This window comes from Filicampus tigris, chromosome 2 (assembly GCF_054856515.1).
Source record: "Filicampus tigris isolate MCC_2025a chromosome 2, RoL_Ftig_1.0, whole genome shotgun sequence".
Taxonomy (NCBI): Eukaryota; Metazoa; Chordata; class Actinopteri; order Syngnathiformes; family Syngnathidae; genus Filicampus; species Filicampus tigris.
The window spans coordinates 6,136,621-6,159,771 of record NC_141218.1 but is presented as its reverse complement, the minus strand read 5'-3'; the positions used below and the strand labels follow the sequence as shown (position 1 = coordinate 6,159,771).

General features: G+C 42.7%; 1 protein-coding gene across 5 annotated transcripts in view; it reads left to right on the top strand.

Moving 5' to 3' along the window:
• The window catches only part of ptprda (protein tyrosine phosphatase receptor type Da), a 254,866-nt gene that overhangs the window by 42,088 nt on the left and 189,627 nt on the right, over positions 1 to 23,151 (top strand). For all 5 annotated transcript variants that reach the window (XM_086020965.1, XM_086020955.1, XM_086020992.1 and 2 more), the window contains exon 5: positions 23,118 to 23,141. The gene's annotated coding sequence lies outside the window, so the exon portion shown is untranslated. The remainder of the gene's footprint in view (positions 1 to 23,117; positions 23,142 to 23,151) is intronic.

Below are 23,151 nucleotides of genomic sequence, written 5' to 3'. Positions count from 1 at the left end.
GCCCCTCTCATTGGAAGCGAGGATTGCTTTGACATCGCACTTCCTGTCAGCCCCGTAGTCGGACTGTTAAATCCTATTGCTTGCTGTACACACGTATTGGACCTGGAACTAAAGTCACTCTGAGCTAGATTTAGTCAATAGAGCCAGGTTAAAAGTATCTTAGTTGTGCCGTGGCTTGTCATTGAGGTGATTCCCTAAAAAGCCAGTTTGATTCCCTTGAGATTGGATGTTTACAGCTGAAATTCACATGCTAATTCGATAAAATTATTGTTAGTGATCAAATTGGCAGATCCTACGAGGAAATCTTCGCCGATGTCGGTCGCGATCAAGTTGCACTTGATCAAGTTGTAGTTCTTGTGCACTCGTATTCACTCGTTAATTTGTATTCACAAAGCATGTTACTTATCATTCGAGTGAACTGTTATAGTTACTGTATAGTTACTGTATGTGAATTTTTTTATGTTTTATGATGAATCGTTTTCTGGGCGTTAGCTGGTTTTGCAATGACAAAGTTCCAGAGGTCTGTAATAACTTGCTTTTCCATCCAAAAAAATGGAAAATGGAAATATCTTGGCAGTCAAAGAACAAGCATTGTTGATTTGAGAAATTCAACCTTGGTTTGATTTGAGTTTTTGCGGTGTCTCATTTGAAAGACATCCTCACATGGACTCGAGCAACGTGATTGGTTTCACCGATTCGGCGGTCACCTCTGTGTGAGTTCTGCTCGTGTGAAAATGATTTCTTTTGCACTGATCCCCCCCCCCAAAACTTGGCTGACCTTTCTCGCTGATGCATTTCTCTCTCAGAGGAGCAAAAGTGACGCCTTCCTGCCAAAAAGAAGCCTATTAATGTCGTTTTATATAAAGCCTGCCACCCTATCGTTTTATTTTGACTGACTATCGTTGTTCACGTTTAAGTGCTTGTTGTTGTTGTTTTTTTAAGCCACGCTGGCACAGTCACGTATCCCATGTGTTGTCTTTGTGAATCCAAAATGTGACCGTCTATTTATCTTAGAAGCAAGTGCTGAGTCGAGAGTCCACTGAGCATTTTCGCTCAATTGTTTTGAACAATAATGAAAAAAATAAAAAACTGCGTCATGTTGATTCGGCTGAATTGTCTACTTCAAAGGCGCAGGAGTTCCTTGCCTGGCATTTACTTTTCACTCAACCATGCCTCCAAAATCAACACTGCAATTAAGTGTAACCCTGTGAGTGGAGTGCAGGTAGCACTGCAAAGTTTTGATTCAAACATTTAACAATAGCATGACAGGGAAATCAAATCGGGAACATGGCTGCCTCACTCGACGGACTGCTCGGTTGTGGAATGCTGTCACGGAGGGGGAGTGAGGGAGTTGGCCTGCATCTCAGTCCACTAGATAATTCACATCCCAAACTGCAGTCTTCCAGAACACTGCCGACGGTAATTAGAAATTAGGCTTGCTCTGGGATGCCGGACAATGACTCGGACCCCCCAGCTGGGACCGGAACCTCGCATGGGCGTCTCGCTCTGAGCCTGTTTTCCTCCTTGCTTTTATATCATGATCATCATCTGTCAGGTGGCATTAAGACACACAACATTTGGTCAAAACGCATTATCAGACCTACGGAATGACATAAAGTTGCCTTTAAATAATAGTAGTGTTTAAAAAAAAACATGAGTGAATCTCAAAATCCAGATCATAGTTTTTATTTTAATGCTTTACACTGCCAAATCACATTTTCCTCTTCATTGTCAGATAATCATGCTTAAATTAACTATTATATTGCGCTGGCTTGGCTTTCTCCTGGGAGCAGGAATACACTAACTCAAAGCGCACACTTTACCCAAGCAATCATGCATTTTTCAAACTGGCACCATAATTCAGGCACTCTGCACTTTATGGGCCCATTTGCTGCTATGTATGTACGAATGTGAAATTACTTGTGCTTTTATTGTTGTACACCTGCCAAAGAAATACGAACAGAGACTATCTAACTTCTGCACATGCACTGTGCAAAGCACATGTGCTAAGTTGTTCATTAAACATCAAAGCCATTTTTAAATAAATTCTTGATGACATTGGATCATCATTCATTTGTGTGCTTTCGTCCTAAATAAAGCATGACTGCAAAAACTGGGCTTTGAAGAAAACATCCAATCAAATGAGGACTAAATTCACAGATTTAAGCAAAATGACCTGCCATTACACCAGGAAGATTTGGATTGGTAATATTTCTTACAAAAAGTATATTCTACTAATCCGTAAATCTGTTTGTTTTATTAGTCTCCTATTTTTTTATTGTCGCCTTGGGAACAGTACTTGACATGCAAGTTGACTGGGCCTAAGTTCGCCATCGGGTGTCCGACATGTGGTCGGCCTTGAGTGAGCGTGAAGCGGCGCGCTCGTAGCATTTTGTCATTTTATGAGGGCCCGGGGTGGCGTGCGAGCGAGTGAGCGAGCGAGCGTGCGAGCGTGATTATCAAGCTTGGCGGCGTGGCCGTGCATGCATATGCCTCCCGTCGCCGCGGCTTGACGATGCCTTCAAGGTGGCACGGCAAGCTAAGCGGAACACCAACCATCAAGGCTTTCCAGCTCATGAAGTGTGCAAATCTGGTGGGAAGGGGACGGAGATTAGAAGAAAATTGAATAGCCAGGCCAGGGCCAGATCATTTATTGTATGGAGGAAAGGCAGAAAAAAGTGAATTTGAGGGAATGTGAAGGGAGCTAAAAATACAAAGGTGTAAGGCTACAAATATAGAACAGGGAACTCCTTGGCTCTCCTTTCCCACATGCAAGGTTATTACAGTTAGTATATTGTAAAATGTCATTAAAAAACATTAAAAATACCTGCACCTCCCATCCATAACTTGTAGCTCCGAAATAGTCACTTCTCAGGAGACCCCAAAAATGGCAAGTTTGTTCAACCATTAGCATTGCACCGTGAAAGACAGCGAGCCATTTTCAACACTTTAAATTAGTCAACAATGTTTAAGAAGAACAGACACACATGTGGACTGACCAATGGTATAGCTTTTTGAATAAATGTGACTTATGAGGTTTTGGTCTTGTTAGGCCTGTAAATGTTGGTAATACAATATATGCATGAAGCTTTAAAAGGAAATAAATACTTGGTCGCTACTTAGTGGATTTTGCCGATCCTGGGAGTTGTTAAACTAGGGATCCCTGTACTTGGAAAAAACGAATTATGAAATGCAACGCTGGGGAATTATGCAATATTATGTATGATGGCGAGATGCATCATTGCCACACCAATTGTTATATTCTGTTTTGTAAATTTTGCCACAGCCATTCTGACCTCATTCATGAAAAAAAATGAATGTGGGAGGCCTTCGGAAAATTTGGCACATTGACTTCTCTACAAAAAAAAAAAATTGACAGGCACTGATGTTAAACCTCAACATGACGCCATTTGGATATGTTCGCCCTTCACCCAGTTTGTGCCTTACTTGAAACATTTCACATGAATCCTGCTCAATCTTGGTCCGCTACCAAAAAAAACCTTGAAACTGATATTTCGAAACTTCATATACAAATCCATTGTAATGTCCTCCACAAAAGACTCCAGACCGGAATAAAATTTGTTTTTACATTTTTGCCAGATGGGCCTTTACTAAATCCCACTCGCCACCAATGTGGTCACTCCACAATGTTGTATGCGTCCCATCCAAACAATTTCCACTGCTTTTGACCGAGTAAATTATTCCCGTGAGCTCGTTAGAGCATGAACAAGAGCGCTATGGCAAACATGATGCATTATACATTAGGCCCGCGCCTCGTCAAGTCACATGCATGTCCTCCTTGTTCTCATCATGATATACCGTCTGGCTTGACAATTTCTGATGAATGCTGTTCATATTTGTGAGCCTCTCTAACCTACCTACTTTGTTGTTATGAATGTGCGACTAAATAGGCAGAGTGACTGATGTGATTTTATCAGGCCAAGGGAGTTACAGTGCGTGTGTGTGTCTGTATTTTGGGATGGCTTGGTGTAATGCTGCTCCTCCCTATTAGATACCATAATGTAATCCATCTTGTGGCTAATTAGCGACAGGGGGATAGAAGGGAGGAGGTGGAGGAGCTGGCACACGCGGTTATAGATGAAGGCTCTTTTGCTGTGGGTGCTTTGAGGGAGGACGCTGTTCTTTGCGAACAACTACATATGGCTGTATCAAGCCAAACGAGCCTACTTCCTGTGTGTTTTCAGGCATGGGTTCTTGAGACTTTTTTTGCGGGTCTACTCATGACACAAATGCCCGCCAAATTTGAGATTGTTCATTGAAAGTTGCTTGAGGGCTGAGTTATTGCAAATTCAAGGGAGTATATATTTTCACCCGGTTGAATACGCCAGCAGACACTTTTGGCTTTGCCTTGTGACGTGGTGAAGCAGCATGTGGTTATTCTCGTCTTTTCTGATGCTAGTAAACAATTATTTTTGATTGCTTGCTCAATTTCTGGCGCGTGATTAATTCATTTTGTCCATCTTTTCTCCCCGAGTCTAAACTCAACGACACAAGCAGAACTTTATCATTCGGAAGAAAGACAAAGATTGATGACACAGTTGGTATTACAGTAAAGTGTGTATGCGCCATGTAATTTTTATAGCTCTGATAACAAAGTTTGATATTTCAAGAAGGATTTGGAACCCGAGTCAAAGGGAGTGCTCGTTAATCAAGACGGACAGGAGCAGCGTCCTGACCTCGCTCGCTCGTTTTTCAGGGCGACAGTGGCGTAGCTGGGTCTCCCTCAGCTCTGATCCAGTTCTGGATCAAGGCGCCAATTAAGAGCGAGTGTCCCTCACTGCAACCTTTTGTTCCCTGGCCTTACATTGCACTTGGTCGGAGATATCAGTCTAGCATATATACAGTACATTGGCACTTCTGGCATATACATGTTTAAACATTCGGGTCTGAAGGAAGTTGAGCCATGATTGGTCGCTACCTGAGCCCTGAGCATTTGAGATGTCATTTTCAGTCGACAGAAATGACAAAATGGCCGCCCCCGAGATGTCTAAAAACGGGTGGATTTTGCTGCTTAACTCATATTCCACAAACACAATATTAAATATAAATTTAAAAAAAAAATCTAAAGTGTAAAGGTTTCATTTTAATGACAGTTTATAATTTTCTTTAAAATGTGTATTTCCAAATTATAACAATACATATCATATCCCCACACATAGCAAATTATTTGTAAAAAAAAGACAATACACTTTTTCTAAATACATTAAAAATAATACAGTATAGACAAAGTTGAGGTTAGCATGTTGGCTTGGCCCTCGGCAAGCCTCGGAGTTTCTAATGTGGCCCCTTTGCAAAATTAATTGCCCACCCCTGGTCTAGCAGGATCCTGGGCATTTATTTAGTATAAATACACAGAAATGTTGGCGAAAACGAATTTCCTTAAATGCAGACACGTCAACACAAAATATATTAAGCGATTAATGTTGTTGTTTCTGGTGCCACTGCATCGCTGCGCCGTAACTGGAATAAGGTCACCTGAACCATTTCAATAAAGTTATCTTCATCCATCCATCCATTCATTATCGATACCGCTTGTCCTCACAAGGGTCGCGGGGCGTGCTGGAGCCTATCCCAGCTGTCTTCGGGCAGTAGGCGGGGGACACCCCGAATTGGTTGCCAGCCAATCGCAGGGCACACAGAGACAAACATCCTCACTCACAATCACACCTAGGGGCAATTTAGAGTCATCAATTAACCTGCCATGCATGTTTTTGGAATGTGGGAGGAAACCGCAGTACCCGGAGAAAACCCACGCAGGCACGGGGAGAACATGCAAACTCCACACAGGGAGGCCGGAGCCAGGATCGAACCCACAATCTCTGAACTGTGAGGCGGACGTGCTAACCAGTCGACCACCGTGCCGCCAAGTTATCTTCGGTACCTCTCAATCAGTTTTCCACCTCCTCCTCAGTCACTCAACACGGGTGCGTACTCTAGTATGATTTTTCTCAATGGATAATTGAAGCTCTTTTATTCCGCTCTCGCTTTTTTTTTTCCTGTGACGGACCCGCGTGGTGCATCATTTCGAGCTTCCTGCTGCTGATGTGATTAGGTGTCATTATCCAGCTCAGCTCTTCAAGCTCGCCCACGAATCAGCAAGGGAAGTTCACCATATCGATTGGCTCCACTTTCAAGACCTCACCCTGAAAATTCCCAACCTCGTTTCAAGCCTGGAAACCGCCGCGACGTCTGGCCGTGAGCTAAACCTGAGATAAAGGGCCATGTACCTGCGAACTATACTGTGTATCCATCTACCTATCAATCATTCCACTGATGCCCTGCAGCCTCCTCCCCTTGAAAATGGAAGTTCACTTTAGGATATGAAAGACGGCCCGCTTGGGAAATAAAAGTCCACTATCTATAGCTTTTCCAAGCCCTATTTCAGGAGGTGATCATATTCCATGAGGTGGAACGGGCAAGGGGAATATATGCATGAATATACTCCGCACTCCGATATGTTTACACGTGTGCATTAGTGCTATTACTTTTCACTAAATGGGCTCTGATGTCAGGTTGTGTGTCTTCAAAGGAAGGAAAGTGCTTTATGTTGGGAATGGGTTGCATTTGCTAGACAGATGTCGAGGGTCAATGTACACGCCAAGCAAGCCTGCCAAGTGTGTCCGCGTTGCTTAGAGTCCAAAGTTTGACCTGGCCTGCATTGGTCGCCTGGTGTTCAATTGAGTTTAGAAACAACAGGGACCCTTTCACCAGGAACGGGAGATCAAAAACCTCTGCCGACATTGTTGTGGTGGATCGGGAGGGTCAATTCCTCCGTTGTTCCATCCCTTAAGCGGGGGCTCGAATCAAGACCACGAAGCACTTAAGAGCATAGACAGACATTCAATCAGTGGATTCATCCCTCATGGACTTCAACCATGAGTGCACTTTATAAATGATAGTTGACTGTCATCAATTTGTGTTTATTGGGAGGCGCCCGTGCATGCCAGCATTCATAATTGATGATGTGAAGAGATCATTACGTTGCAATTATATGATGCCTATCATGGGGGTAATGTAATTGGCTATGTTTGAAGTTCATCTACGTCAAGCCGTCTTTTAAAGCTTGCTTGGTTTCATTTTGATTGAATATACAGTCAGTGTGTCCCCGGCAATCACAAACGAGCTCCATTGGACTCGATTCGATTTGGGCCGACGTAATCAGGGTAAGCACTTTATCCAGTGGCCTGTTAAAAGGCAAAAAGGCGGCGGTAGCGAGCGAGCGCGGGCGTTTGCGAGCGCGCCCAGAGCAGCGCTTTGACGCTGAGCAGCAGTTTAACAGGCTTATAATGGAGCCCGAGAGCGAGTCAATCACTCGCCATTGAGTGACTAATGGCCGCCAGGCAGAACCTCGTACACCACCCCACACTCCTGGAGAGCCCCGGTTTGTTGCCCATTAAGAATATCATGGGCAAAAGCGACTCCAAGAGCCTTCTGGTGACGAGACCTAAAATCTTGCGATTCACGTTTTACTTAATATCAACCAAGCGGTGTTCCACTAGTGATTAAGAGAAAATGTCAGACGTACGCGCCAATGCTGCCAGCATCCAGATGTCACGATCGCTGATATTCTCTCGCGGCAGGAACAATTAGTCAGCATTACACACCGTATGTCGCTTTGAGCCCCCAACCTTTTTTTATGCCATGAACCAGTTTCACAAACAATATTTGAATCGACCGATTATAGAAACAACTAAAAACACAATAAGCTTAATGTAGTTGCTGTAATTAGTGGAGCGTTGCACTTGTTTCTCTTCAACAAGCCGGTCCCATTTCGCGTAATAGGAGACAATGACAGACACTTCCGCTTGACAAAGATGGGATGTTGGAAATGGAACCAAGTGCTTTTGTTTGGCAGTTTTGAAGGCTTCGTTGCTTCATTTGAGACTGTCACCACTTATTATGCAGAGCGGGCTTGTTGTCTGACAATCACCTGCAGCCACGAACCCTTATTTTAAGTAGGACAGCTGATATTCTCTCTTGAATGCAGCTTTCTTTTTCTTGGAAATTGTTGGCCTTTCTTCATCTATTTCATCATTTGGCCTTTTCCCTTTTACGAAGACACTCGGCATTTTGTTTTTACTCTGGTTTGCTTTCTTGTAGGCTTCTTTTTTGAGTACTGTATCACCACATAACTGAGATGAGCAGTTTGACATCTTTACAGAGGCACATGCGGATGCACCGGATTTTCAAAATGAAACTTATTTCAGATTCTGATCGTCAATATGATATTTTTCTGTTCAGTCTCTCTGTGCGGCCCTGGTATCAAATGTCACTAACCACTGATTAAGAGGTTTCAAAAGCAGACATCCTCAACCATTTCTTCAGTTGAAATAAAGTGGAGAGTGTAGTTTGGAGGGTGCCCTGAATATTTACTCAATATTTTCTGACACTAATTTCTGTCTCTCTTTTTCCCCCTTAACTGCATCGCTAATAACGAGGAGGCTGTGTAAAAGCCAGCACATCTGGTGTTGCTCAATACTTGTTTTTGCCAAAAAAGCAAAGAACGTCCGGACCCTTGAGGTTTCGACATCCTGTTTTGAGAAGTATGCGTTGGAGAGGGTCAACTGACGGCTAGTAAGACAACACATGGACGCAAAGACAGGCCTTGAATAGCGTCAACAAAGGGGTCTGTTAATGTCCATGCAAAATCTACTTGGAAAGCTACATTTCCACCAAATAGTACTTGGAGAATCGTTTGACATCAGGCGCTTTTTGATACCGTTGATTCAACCAGTCAATAAAAAACCCTTTGCTACTGCAACGCAAGGCTGCCAAATATGTTGCATGACAGAATGGCAGTAAATTGTGCATAACAACAAAACCTGAATTATACCTCCTGGTTGAACATGGGGCTCCAAAAAGGCATGCCTTGGTTGCATCCGCTTAGAATCCAAACTTGGACCTGGCGTGATTGTACCGTTGATTGATTCTCCACGTGTTTGCATCCCAAAGAAGCTATATGCCGAGAAGTTAAGAACACACAGAAGGATATTCTGCCATAATGGAGTCATTGATTTTTATTGGTTAAGAACATTTAGTCCAATGCCCTTCCCTCATCAATGGTGTAAAAGCTGGACAGTGACAAGCCACAAAAGCCACTTTTCACCAAATGTAGTCTTTTGTTCAAGTGAGATAAAAGGACCAGCATTTTAAAATACCTGAAGGGGAAATCAACACATCTTTTTTTAAGAATATGTTCTATGCAGGCCCACTAGTTGAAACACAGCATTCTGATTAATATGGTGTTTGTGGAATATGAGTTAAGCAACAAATTCCACCCGTTTTTAGCCCTCTCTGGGGGCAGCCATTTTGTCACTTCTGTCGACAGCAAATGACATCACACACTCTCGCTCAGATAAAAAACAACCATAGCTCAGCTTCAGAAAACATGTGAGTCGTGATTGGTCGTCATCTGAGCCCTGAGGGTGTGCGATGTCATTATCAGTAGACAGAAGTGACAAAATGGCCGCCACCTGAAATGGCTAAAAACGGGCAGATTTTGATGCTTAACTCATATTTCATATTAATCATATTGTCTTGATTCAACTAGTGGGCCTGCATAGAACATATTCTTGAAAAAAATGCGTTTGGATTGACTTCTCTTTAAGGACATTTGGATCACTACCCATCCCTAATCAAAGGCTCAAAAGCACAACAGTGACAAGCCACTGGACCCCTAAAGCCACTTTTCCCCAAATGTATTATTTCGTTAAAGTCAGGTAAAAGATTTAAAAAATATTTAAGTCACTTCGGTTGACAACCTCTGCTCCATTAATTCTCTCTGCCACAACTTTGTAGTATGACCATACTGTACATCAGCCCATCTGGCATGCAAGCTGCGAAACGCTCAAGATTCCACAGTCTCATCAGGTCCCTGATGGATTGCTCCGTCTGCCGCGGTGTCAGGAGATGGATGAGGTGGCCCGAGAGTGACTGACAAACATGAAGGCGCTCGGGCAGCCCCTGACGCTTTTCTTAAAAGACGCTTCGGTAATTGGGATGTGGGTGCTGTTTTGTTAATGATCACATCACTTTGAAAGACAATGGCTCCGTTGCATTGCCAGGCGTCTTCGTCGTAGCAAGTTCAGCATCCATACTGTTGGATTTTTATGGATTTTTCTGTGCCCCAAAATAATCACATGCAAAGTCAGTAAAATAAATAACTGAAATTGGAATTGATCCAATGAATTAGGTGATGAAAATGTGATCCTGCCTTGTGGGCTTTCTTTCATATTTCATTGGCGGCATGAAAGGTGCCAGATTCTAAATGAACTAACCAAATACAATGTTAATTAATTGAATAAATACAATTATCCATGCATCCATCCATTTGTTCTGTTTATTCTGTTTAGAGTCCCAGCTGACTTTGGGCAAAAAGCGGACGACACCTTGAATTGGTCGCCAGTCAGTACGGATCACGCTCCCAATACATGCGTGCATATGGTCATAATCAGGAAATTGATATTACCTTTGTACATGTGTGTCAGCGCTAGGTGAGCCTAATTGAATTGTGAGAGGCAGCTTACATGATTGCAAACATATGGAACGGTTTCTCAGACAAGAGAAACATTTGCTCACTGGAACAGCTTGGGGACGTTCATGGGACTGGACTTGTTTTTTTTTTTTTTCTTTTTTGACAGGTTTTCATGTGCCTGCCTGTGTTCACTTGAGAGCGACAAAGGCGGGGAGGAGTTTGAAAAGAAGCAGCGCATCATTAAAAACAGCAGCGCACTCATTGTTGTCATCGGCGTGAACATTAAAGATCCTGAGATGCCTTTGAAGGCGTATACGAAAATACCATCGTCTTCAGTGCTTGCACAGCCTTCACATTATACAGCTAGCTTGAGTGCCGATGAACACGCCTTCTTGCCTCCCCCCACACAGGGAAGGGAATTGGAGCATCAGAAAAAGTGTTATTGCACCTTTTGTACCAGGGAGAGGTGCCTTTGACTCCATTTCGAGTATAACTTTTGTCGCACCCGAGACTTTTAATCAAGATCTGACATCAAGGGGTTGACTTATCAGAGTTTCGTGTTTCATAGCGAGTCATCAAACGTCACCGCCATGCTCCGCCCGCACACAATGATGAAAATCAAAAGTTTTTTTAAACGTGTCGCCCATCCGTCTAGTATATGTGCTTCAAATTTGGTAGCAGTCGGACAAAATCCGTTGGACAACTCCACGATCGGTGGCCAGCACTGCCCTCAAATGGCCGCTCTCACCAAAATGTCAGACTTCCTGCGTCTTATTAGGCATGAGTTCTTGAACAGCAGCTTCTGTGTTTAGTGATGTGTTTATACTTCATTGTACTCGCAGACGCTGAATATTACACTGGTGACTGTGGCTGTGCTTTATCACATGTGAGGGCATTTCTGTAAAGTAGTATTCTGTAAAAAAACAAAACATATATATATATATTTATTAGCTCATTCACTGCCAGACATGTTCAGACCCTCTTTTACCCTAACGTTTGAAAAAAATGGAAAAAAAATATAAATAAATTCCTGGGATTGAATGGCTGGACTGTGGAAAGACAAGTAAATGTTATCAATGACAGTCAGACGTCAATGAATGAGTTAACTGACGATTTCTGCTGTATAGCAGGGATTTCCACAATGGACATGTCGATGCGCTCCCCCCAAAATATCAGTGATGTAGTGGGGCCGCAGGAGTTGAACCTCAATATCGTGGGAGAACGCTGGATAGTCCACGAAAGTAGATGACCCAGTACTCTAAACGTTATGCAAAATGATGGGGTTGAAGTGCAATTATGACGTATTGTTGTTAATGTCTCGAGGATCGCTTATTCACACTCCCAGTCTGGAAGGTGCTGAACCATCCAAGTGTGTACAGATGTTGTAATCCATTTGTTTAAACACATCCGACATGTTCATTTAGCTGCTAAGCCACGCATGCTCTCATTTTGTTGGAATCCCGTCAATGGCAAGTCTTTTCTCCCCAACAACAATTACCACACAGTCAAATAGCAGGCAACGTCGGTGGCCGCCTGCCAGCAGAGCGACTTACACCATGGAGTGAATGAGTGGCAGCCAACGAGGACACGCTGCTGGAGGGACAAAATGGGGAAAGTTTGGCTCAGCGAGCGAGTAAAGACATCTTGCTTTGGGTGATTATTCTGTACCCAAACAAAATGAAAAGAAAGAAATGCGGTAGCAGGCTACTCCCTGGTTCATGGAGGATGACCTAAAGGCCGCCGCGTACTTGTCCCAAAAATCCATTGCCGGGTTATAAGAGAGCGGGACACAGCCAGCCACCATGTGCCTCCAAGTGATAGACAGCGTACAGTACACATTGTTTTATTATTTATTATTTGGTTTTACAAAAATACTTAACCAAATTTATAATTTCATATGTACCCGTGGCACGTCCGCCTCACAGTTCAGAGGTCGTGGGTTCGATCCCGGCTCCGGCCTCCCTGTGTGGAGTTTGCATGTTCTCCCCGTGCCTGCGTGGGTTTCCTCCGGGTACTCCGGTTTCCTCCCACATTCCAAAAACATGCATGGTAAGTTGATTGGACTGTCTAAAATTGCCCCTAGGTGTGATTGTGAGTGCGGATGTTTGTCTCTGTGTGCCCTGCGATTGGCTGGCAACCAATTCAGGGTGTCCCCCGCCTACTGCCCGAAGACAGCTGGGATAGGCTCCAGCACGCCCGCGACCCTTGTGAGGATAAGCGGTATGGATAATGAATGAATGAATGAATGTACCTGTGGATAAAATAGTGACGCTTGTGGTAAAAAAAAATTAATGCGAGCGGCGTACGTACCGTGCCAGTTAAATTCAAATGAATGGGAGTGAGCACCACCTTTCAATATACTGTATCTCAATTTTTTCGCCTTTAATCTCATCCATGTCCTCTTTCTGGAGCAACCTGCGTCTTCCTAGACTGACACTTCATCTTTTTATGGATCAAAAAAAGTGATATGGTACAACATATTGTATGACGAGCCTCTGAACGTGATACAGCCTCTCACAGTTCACATCGCAATGAGTCCTTATGTTAATTCGCCCGACGGGGGTGCCTAAGATGAGAGGACTGTCTTTTTTTTTTTCCTTTGGGTGTAAGGAATGTCAGAAAATTGAATTCATTGAAAAAAAACAAAATAAAGTGGATTGTATTCTTCTTAGCATGGTACTTTCTGATGGTTATCTGATACATATTTTAATTGTAATAGGTTTATTCTGGCTGAGTTGCTACAGTCCCAGTTTGAGTCAGTGCTTCTTGCTTCTCCATCTTTACTAGCTCCGTGATTGGCATTACATGGCCACCTAGGTAGTGGCAAAGAATTTCAGCTTAGCACACAGCTCAGCCCTGATGCACATTTGGTGTATTTTTTTTTTTCCATGGTTGCTTTACTTGCTCCCCCCACCCCCTCCCTTACACATGAGTGATGAAGCATTGTGTTGTCCGCTGTGGGCGACTTTTTCCACAATCAAACAGCATTCTGTGGCTCGACCTGCTAATAAGCCAAAATGGTCACCGGTGACTGAAGCATGCATTGTGTTTCAACGCAGCATGTACCAATGTGACTCTGCAAAGTTAGTTGAATTGTCTTTACTTGGTGGGGGAGTATTCTCCTCCCTTTAGGAGATAGGAAGTTAACGTTCTATTCGTCAAAATGTCCAAAATGCAAGTGTGTCGGGCTCCTCTAACAATCTCAAACTGGGGAACTGTAACTAAAATGATTAGCCATAAATAGTTATGTCGTATTTAAAAAAGGTGCACCTACATTTGGGGACTTGATTTGAGGACAACGCCTTCTTCCATTATACGCCGTCATTTATCGCGATTGGTTTTAAATATGGTGCGTTTCTCCTGATACATGCTTTACTCAAATACGTCATGCACTGAAAAATAAATGCCTCCTTCAAATAGATGCTGTCCATTATCATTATAAGGATGACCATTGTACAGTATACAGTCGTCATCATCCATCCACAAATAAACACCTCCTTCAACTAGAGGCCATCTTTTTCCACCTGGAGACAGCGAGCACACATTGTACTTAATTTCTCCGACAACGTATGAACTAATGTATATGCATAAGGCCCCTGCATAACCTTGCAACATTCCTTTTGTGTCATAAACGTTCTGCCTTTGTATTCCGCTCCCAAAGTCTCCGCTGTGAGAAAACAACTGCACGTCCTTGCCAATGAATTTTCATGACTGCTTTATCATTTCACGGCGCACCGCCACAATCCTCTTGACCTTTGTCCGCCAGATTTCATCGCCTGTGATCATAGTTTTTTTTTTTTTTTTTTTCCCCACACATTTTTCCCGTTACTTGCCGTAAAGTCTTAAAGCTCTGCCAACTGACTGCCAGGGTGCCGCCGCTGCCGCCCCCGCCCTCCGTCCTGAGAGACTGCTGAGTGTTTAAGTCGCCTTCTGCTGTGTACACAGTCACTGGATTACGGCTGGATCATGCCATTCTCAATCGAAATAAAAAAAAAATAAAATAAAAATAATAATACTTAAAAAACAACAATAGAAATCAAGGCAATCTACAGTGTAAGTACTGTGTTTTGAATTAAAAAACATTGAAAAATATTTGTATTTTTTGAATGGAGGCTGGAATGGATTAATGGCATTTCCATTCATTTCAGTGGGGAAAGATGATAAAGTACAAGTGTTATGAGTTGCAAGAGTAAATAATTTAAACTCTCCTCTTGAGGCACCACGATAAATTGACACACAATAGCTACAGCATCTTCAGTATATATCTACAGCAGGGATGGGCAACTGGTGGCACTCGAGCACCACACTACTGATTACTGCTCCTCCCCCCAATTTTATTTAATTTTGTAAACCTAACTACTTCTTCAAAAAATGCTGGTAAACATGGCAGACCTTTGTGTTTACACCGGGTCTTTTACTGCCCTATACTACAACATAGTAGGCCTATTTTTTGTGGCTCTAGAATGATAGGCAGAACAAACATAGTACCTCAATAATATTACAATTTTGAGTGAATTGATTTTTGTGGAAAAAAAAAAAAAAAACAACAACCAAAAAACAGTTCTTGCACTTAATGTTGGTTTCTTTTGTTCAGCCGTTTTGTGCAATCCTTGAATTGTCGTTTTTTATCCAAGAGAGTCCTGGTGGGTATTTTATGATTGCTTCAAAGCCTTTGTTGTTATGTTATGACAGTTGATCTTTTATACATGCATTGAAAAATGTATTATATTAAAAATGAAATATATTAAGAACACATAATTTGCACGAATGCATGTATTTTGTCCACATTTACAATAGCATTTTTGTGATACATCTGTTTAGAAGGTTTGTGGTCCTCTGTGGCCCCCCAGTAGCACTGAAAAACTGGCATCTCCATTATTTAAGTTGCCCATCCTTTATCAGAGTGCATGCAGAAGGTACAAGGTAAAATGACAGTATACTATGGATACTGTATATTGTAGATTCTGTAGATAGATTATCCGGGATAGAATACGCTGTGATTCTATAACTGGGGGCAAACGGCTAATCAGGTGCAAGAGTTAAACCAGCTTGCTGATTGTTTGCTACTATTTGCTAATTAGGGAGCATGCGGGGGGTCATTAGCAAGGAGGTAATGTCCACTGCTTCTATGCGCTTATGTAACCAATCAATGGCTTTAATTAAGACTCTTAGGTTACCTTGGCTCCCCGCAGATGGCCGACTTGTTTACGAACACTCGAGTCCCCGTGTGATTCAATTCAATTCATTTGAAACCCCCTAATTACAAAATTCCCAAAGGGCTTCACAGGAACTAACACCAAAATCTAAAAAACACAGCGTACAAATAATTGTCCATATACATACGGCTATGATAATATAATCTCACAAAACATCCATATAACATGTATGGAAGATTTTTCCGCAAGAGAAAGTAGGTCGGTTAGGTAGAAGATAGCTAGGACACCAAAAACGCGGAATTTGTGACCGCTGACGAGGTGTTGATTCACCCAAGTGCAGCCTCGCCTCCATTACAGCCCTCAACCACTCTGAATCCTTTCAGGCATCTGTTGAAGTGTGTGCGCTGACATGTGTGGAAGTGTCAAGAAAAGGCAACGAGAGGATGCACACACTCTTGCGTTTACAGTAGTGTGTGTGTGTGAGTGGGTGTGTGTGTGTGTGTGTTTCCTCAGGGAGATTATCACTAATGCATAATACATGGCGCCATATTTCCAACTCTTAACGTGCTGAGTTGATGAAGAGCAGATCAGGTGGCGGGCAAAGTGATTACAGGGCATAAACATTGCAGCTGATATTGCTTTATTGTCACCAGCGGAAAAAATGGCAGCTAGATGACAGTCGCCGCAGACGAGTGCCAGCGTCAATGTTAATCAAGTGTGCTGATTGTCGGCGGTGGCGGCCGCAAATCAAAGCAAGTGTCGAGTCGGGAGGCAAAACGCTTCCAAATGTGCGGCGATTAATTCACCTCTCGTATCAGACTGCACTCTTGGAAATGATTAAACTGTGCAAAAACATCAAGACATGTTTATTTTTTTAATCACAAACCTCATATTCAGGTTCAGCTATAACACGATTGGTGTATAGCGCAAGGATGGGGAACATGCGGCCCTTGAGCGTATTTTAATTTGGTCGAAACAGAATTCAAGCTGCAAGCGTTCACATCAAATGTTTTTAGATGATGGAGCATCTATCTATTTCGATAGCTGCTGCCGATTGGGGCTAATTTGCCCAAATTCTCTTGTCGAAGCTTGTCAAAGTACAAGCCCCGGAATTTGCCCAAAATGTCTGCTTCAAACCAAAATGGCTGACTTCCTTTCAGACATGGTTGCTTGAGACTTTTCCATGCATCCGGATGTGATAGACATGTCCGCCCAATTTCATATTGATTGATGAAACTAGGACTCATTGTTTTTTTTTTCAACTTTCCAGGTGGCGCTATTGAGGCTGTTTTGGGGCGTCATTTTTTGGACCACTTAAATCATTTGTGTCCACCAAGATAAAACCCTGCGCAGAGCCCTTGCCCCAAGAGCCAAGTGTTTTCTGATCCCCTGGAACGTTTGGAAAATTCAGCCCCGGATGCCAGTTTTTATTTGTACCCTGAAGTTTGGAAGGCATGTCAATCTTGTGTAAAACCCTAAAAATTTGAAGGAGCCCATGCCTGAAAGAACAGAAGAAGTTCACAATTTAATTTGAAGCTGCCATTTTTGGCATTAGCCGTCTCGCTATGAAACACAAAATTCTGTTCTTCGTCGGGATTGCAAAAGTGTCTGGTTTATCACCATTACAATCCAGCACTCTTCAGTTCTTGTCAAGTGTTTGTTTTTCCAGTGGTAATTACATTCACGCTTGACACAAAATAATGTTTGTAGCATTTTAATTAGACCTCGAAGGGGTTATCCATTTTTTTGGGGGGGGGGGTCTGGTTATGCAGACGTAATCCTTTCTGTTTGTCTCCCAAATTTTAACCAGAGCGCAATCCCATCTTGAACATTATCCCAGAATCTCATTTTGAATCTTTGCATGAGAAATAAAGTTCAAAGCTGGCATATCAGTGGCTCCTCTGTGTCTGGGGGCTTGCCCGCATGTTTCTGCCCGTGTCGGAATTTTCATCTTCCCGCATTCCCCCAGCTGCTGGCCTTGCCGAGTGCACAGATGGCGGCGGGGTCGAAGTATTTTAATTCATTTTCAAAGAAGTCGTACTGGCGATATTAAAAGGAGTCCCCACAAACATACACGTGACAGCAGAGCTTCTGTTCACTATATTACACGGAAATAGACGCATGCCGCACCCCACATCACAGTGGTTGGTTGTTCTCGTTTAGCTCCATCGGAATGACAGACCGTCTCCGGAAGGTGAATGTTTGTAATTAATGATCAGCCCACATATGGAGGGAAAACCGAGCGCCACTTGTGCCAATCCATCTGTCCTGCTGTAATGGCTGCACCTGGTCGAGTTTGCACTGGTCGGAATGTTCTCCGAGCGAGCTCGGCGCGCCGAGGGGGGATTAAAAAGCAATATCAAGCCTGCGTGTGTCTCACAGCCGCGCTGTTTACTCATCATGCCCAATTATCTATTTGAGTATTTAAAAAAACTCCTTAGAATTTATAATAGAGTCCTGTGGTTTTCTGAAGCTAATATTTAAGAAGTTAATTTTCAGACAGAGAGTGCAGAGAGTGTCAAATGTCATTATTTCTGTAAAGCTTGGAGCGACATCTCTTATCGCGTTCCTCCTTTTTTTTTTTTTTTTTTTTTTTTTTTTTTTGGTGGGCCCCATGGGTTGCCTCGTGTCTCCAGGCTTTTCACATATACACATTGGCCTGCCAATTTTCACATCTTATTTAACTTCACTCAAGGCCAGCGATGCTTGACAAAGCTGAACCCGGGGTGGCAATCCAGTAGTGTCTGATATTGCTTGCCTGTGATCGCGATCAAGGTCTGCAGGAATGAGTCCCAGAAGTCTGTCTTTTGTTCAAAATAACTTGTGAAGAAACATAGGAACAGATGGATAAAACTGGGTTTAGAACTAGAGGAGAGTGTGATGTGTCGTCATTTTTTAGCATGTCTCGACTCAAGTAATAAGACCTTCGTAGTAGCGCAAGGCTGGGAGTATTTTGCTGGATTGTCCTTTGGAGCAATGAAAATAGATGATGTGGTCTGCGTAAACCAAAGTGATCTGCAATTGCACAGAGACATCGCCGGCAGTGAAAACAGCAACCAAATCATCCCAACCAACCGAGGCAACTACTGCTGTGAAAACAACCTTAGCAACATCGTCATTTACTACAATTTACTACAATTTTAACTCATTCACCGCCAGACATTGTCAGACAGTCTTTTACCCTAACGTTTGAAACAATTAAATGTATATATAAATAAATTCCTGGGATTGAATGGCTGGACTGTGAAAAGACAAGTACATCCGTCAATGGCAGTGAATGAGTTAACGACTATTGACGGGATAAATGCAATGACAACACCTTCGAGAACAGCAACGAAGGCCTAAACAACAGCAGTGACGACACCAGCTTGATCCGTTTGAACTCCACCCCGAAGTCCAGAAGCATTGAGAATCATTGAGATGATGCCTGAGGATGGGTATTTTGCTTTCTTGAACAGTTAACAGAGCAATATGGCATGATGGCAAACTAGAGGCAGATGCAGTGACAAGCGAGAACATCTGCTGAAGAACAAACGGCTCTTCAACATTCCGCGCTCCAACACCCTCTGAAGGCTGTCTGATCCATTTTTTTTTTTTTTTTTTTTTTAAAACCCGCCACTGTGCTCCAAAGTCACTGTGATAGAAAGATCTACAAACAAGCGAGCGATATACACTCACAAAAAGTTTCCACCAATGAACCTAAAATATATGTCCAGCTTTGGCCATTCTTGGTGACACATTAACCGTAAACTGACCTTAGATACCTGTTGTTTCAAGCTGATTTTTAAACAAACATTTTAAACCCAGTTTTACCAGAACATATATAGTGGTACTTTGATTTACAAGTTAAATCCGTCCAAGTTATTCTCATACTTCAAATCAGTCGTTTAAAGGTTTGTAACCACTCCAGGGTAGCTCAATCAATGCTAGTTTTCTTAGCACGTTGCATTATCTTGCATTGAGACTTTCTTGAGATAAAGTTATTTGGTTTGTTTAAACACAGAATCTGTAATTTGAGAATTACTGCCCTCTTGTAGAATATCTGTGCAGTGCGTGTATTATACTTCATAGTACACATCCGGCTTTCCAAGAGAAACAAAATGATGCTGAACCCTCAACAATTTCAAGTATCATATGCAACATGTTTGGCATATAGGGATAAGCTTTTCCGAAAAGGTTATTTTCCATTTTTGGTTCATCCCCAAATATCCCCAAACTTTTGTGAGTACGTATACGGTATGGAATTTGACGTGCCCAAAGTTTTGTAGGCGATCTGGCGCCTTGTTTGACTAGTGCAAACTTCCCGCTGCAGTCTGTGTGATCCCAGGCCATCTGTAGCCTCTGTCAGAGCCTCACTAATTCCTCGCAGCTCAGATGGAAGGATGCAAGCGCTCTGTGGCTCTCTTCCTGTATCACTTACAGTATTCCTCTCGTTCTGTCCTCGCCAACGTCTGCTTCACACCTTCCTTCGCCCGGTACTCTCCTTTTTCAGCTCCCTGGCCATTTTTGTTGCTTTATGTGGCACTGTAATAACAGCTGTCCACATTCCACACCGGCGAGCAGGTGAAATTGTGACTTGAGAAATCGATGCCTTTCTTGTCATGAAATAAAATGATCAACATTCCGTGTCGCTTCCATCCAGCACTGTCACTTTTGGTTTGCAAATAAGCAAATTCTCTCTTTCCTCTTGGAAAAAGAAAAATGTGCAAACCCAGATGGTCTGACATAAATAAACCAGTAGGAGTTAGCAGTGGTTGTTGAGCCAGCAACATAGGATTTGGTGTGCGATGTCCTGTGAGGTTTACTGTTGGTCTTGATCATTGCCAAAACCGTCACATATTAGGCTCTGTCAATGCAAGTGCCATATTGATTTTTCATCATATCTGACACAACGCGGTCTAATATATATATATAGATAGATAGATTGATTGATTTATTATTATTAGAGTTGCAACAATGAATTGGCAACTAATAGACTATCAATAATCCTCAAAATTTCAGTCCCTTCTTATTGATTCTTCGATTACTGCAGTCTTCCATGAAAGCCGACTTAGTATCTTTGTTTCATCAAAATGAGACTTTTGTAAGCAACTCTTTGTGCACAGCACATTGTTGTGCAGACAACTGCAGCTGTTGTGAAAGTTATTTTTAAATCAATTTGAGTTGAAATGGAAGGAAGTTTTTTTTTTTTTTTTTTTTTTTGTCTTCAGCGCTCTACAAGTCGCATGATTCAGATATTCAGGGATGATGTCTCCCGCAAGAAATCTGCTGAAAATGGCCGACATCAAAGTTCAATGATATTTTCCTGACCTATTTGGGTTGAGGAAGTTGCAGTCGGTACACATTTTTTTTCTTTTTCATCCGATCTCCAAGTATTCGTGGATTGGTTCTATTGATTTTAAAGTACTGTATCCGCTTACTCTATGTGATACAGCAATATTTGAAATCAGCTAATTTTCTTTTTTGGCACTCTATCAATTTCAATTTTCCTTGGCACCTGAAACATTCTGATGGTCAACCGCTTTGAATCAATACACAAAGCTCTGTGTTTTTATTTTTTTTATTTTTTCATTTTTTGGATGTACTCCTTACTGGCTGGTCAAATGTAAACTCTGCGCTGCACGCTGTACACACTGAGCTTTTTCCTTTTTTCCTTTCTCCCCATAGCACTGACCACTTTAAACCTCCCCATCTCCCACTTGTCAATATAGAAAAGACAAGGCGAGGAATGGACTTCGCAGCCTTTCTTTGCCTTGTCAAAAGTTTCCATGTCGGGCTGCAGGTTCCACACGGCATAACTAAGACCCTTGGAAGGAGCTTATCTGCTTAAAACAGGAGGGCGATGGAGGGTAAAAAATGCTCTTCCACATCTCCAATCTTTTTTACCGTGTTTTTTCGAAGGCCACCAGAGCTTTGCATTCTCCCATGAGAGTCTCCTTTTCCCGTCGTCTCACTGCTTTAATCCACTTAGGCTTTTTAAGTCTACCTCCACTTGACTTGATTGGCCACCTTTCCAAATTTACCCACATCAATAAGCCTGTGGACCGGACAACTTTTTCTTTTAGAGGGTTCTTCTTGGCGGATGAAGCATTACAAGTTTTCTATTTGGCGTTTTAGGCCTGGTACACATGTAAGGATTTTTCAAATCTCGAAATATTGTCTGCTACAGGTTAGGGTTAGGTGCTTTTTGATGTGTTCACATGTTCTGTTCACATCACAATTCCCAAAGTCAAATTAATTAGAAGTTGTGTGCTTTCCCCATACATAGATTCTTGGTCTCTCACGCAGCAAAGTGATAATCCGAGGGAGACAAACACGGAGGCCTTCCATCCATCCATTATCCAATCCGCTTATCCTCACAAGGGTCTATTCCGCTTATTTTCCTTTTTTTTTTTTTTTTTTTTTTTTTTAGACCGTAGTCCTTCTCTTACCAAAGCCTACCAAACAACAGGGCTGCTGGTGGTCTTACTGAAAGCCCAGGTGCTTGCCGTGCCTCTTGAAGTCCGACATAAGTCCCCGCTGCCGACCTCCCTCGGGTCCAATTTTCCCCGGCGCTGAGCTTCAAGGCGGTGGGCTGAGCTCTGTGTTTAGATACATTACAATGCTAGCAGTGGGTGTGTGTCCAACCTGAATGGTAATGTGCAAGGACCAAACTCCCCCATGTACCTCCCCCATCCCTTTTTACTCTGCTGAAAATAGATTTGTTTGCACGCAATGAACAGATATTGTAATCACATTCTCCCCCGCCTTTGGGCCAGTGGGGATTCGCTGCGTGCGCGGCAAAGATGCAAATGAATGCCGTGCGATAATGTTACCTAAGTACGAAGAACAGGAAGCTACGTCCACCGCTTTCCTTGCGCATTTGCTCTAAAATATTTGGAGAACAGCTGGCAGGTTGTGCAAGTGATGTCATTCTGATGTCACTGTGATGTCAATAGGATGCCTAGCCAACAAGCAGTGAGAATGCGGGAGTACATCAAGAAAGACAGGTTTTTGCATTTACTCGTTAAAATGAATACAAAAAAAAAAACGTTTCATATTTTGGGGGATTTTTTAAAATGTAATTCTAGCACAATGACACCAAGTGATGATCCAGTGCCCTGCAATGTGAAGTGTGGAACTATGTCGTGTGTGTGTGGGTGTGTTAACTAAACTAAGAAAGAGGACTTTTTGTGGAATAAATGAGCTTCCCCCTCAAATAACTCGACAAATATTAATGCAAGTTGTGCAAACTTTGTATCTCGGGGGACGCCATGGAAGACGTTTCATGTCCTCTCTATTAATAAATGATACACCACCCGTGTTGAAGGGGGCTATTCTTAACCAGCAGTGTTCGCAATAGTGGGACACCATCATTTTTCACGTGGAACTTTTCTGTACATGCAACTTGCTGACATTTCTTTCTCTCTCTCTCTCTCTCTCTCTCTCTCTCTCTCTCTCTCTCTCTCTCTCTCTCTCTCTTGCAGATGTGACCGACTATTCCATACTAGGTAAGAGGCA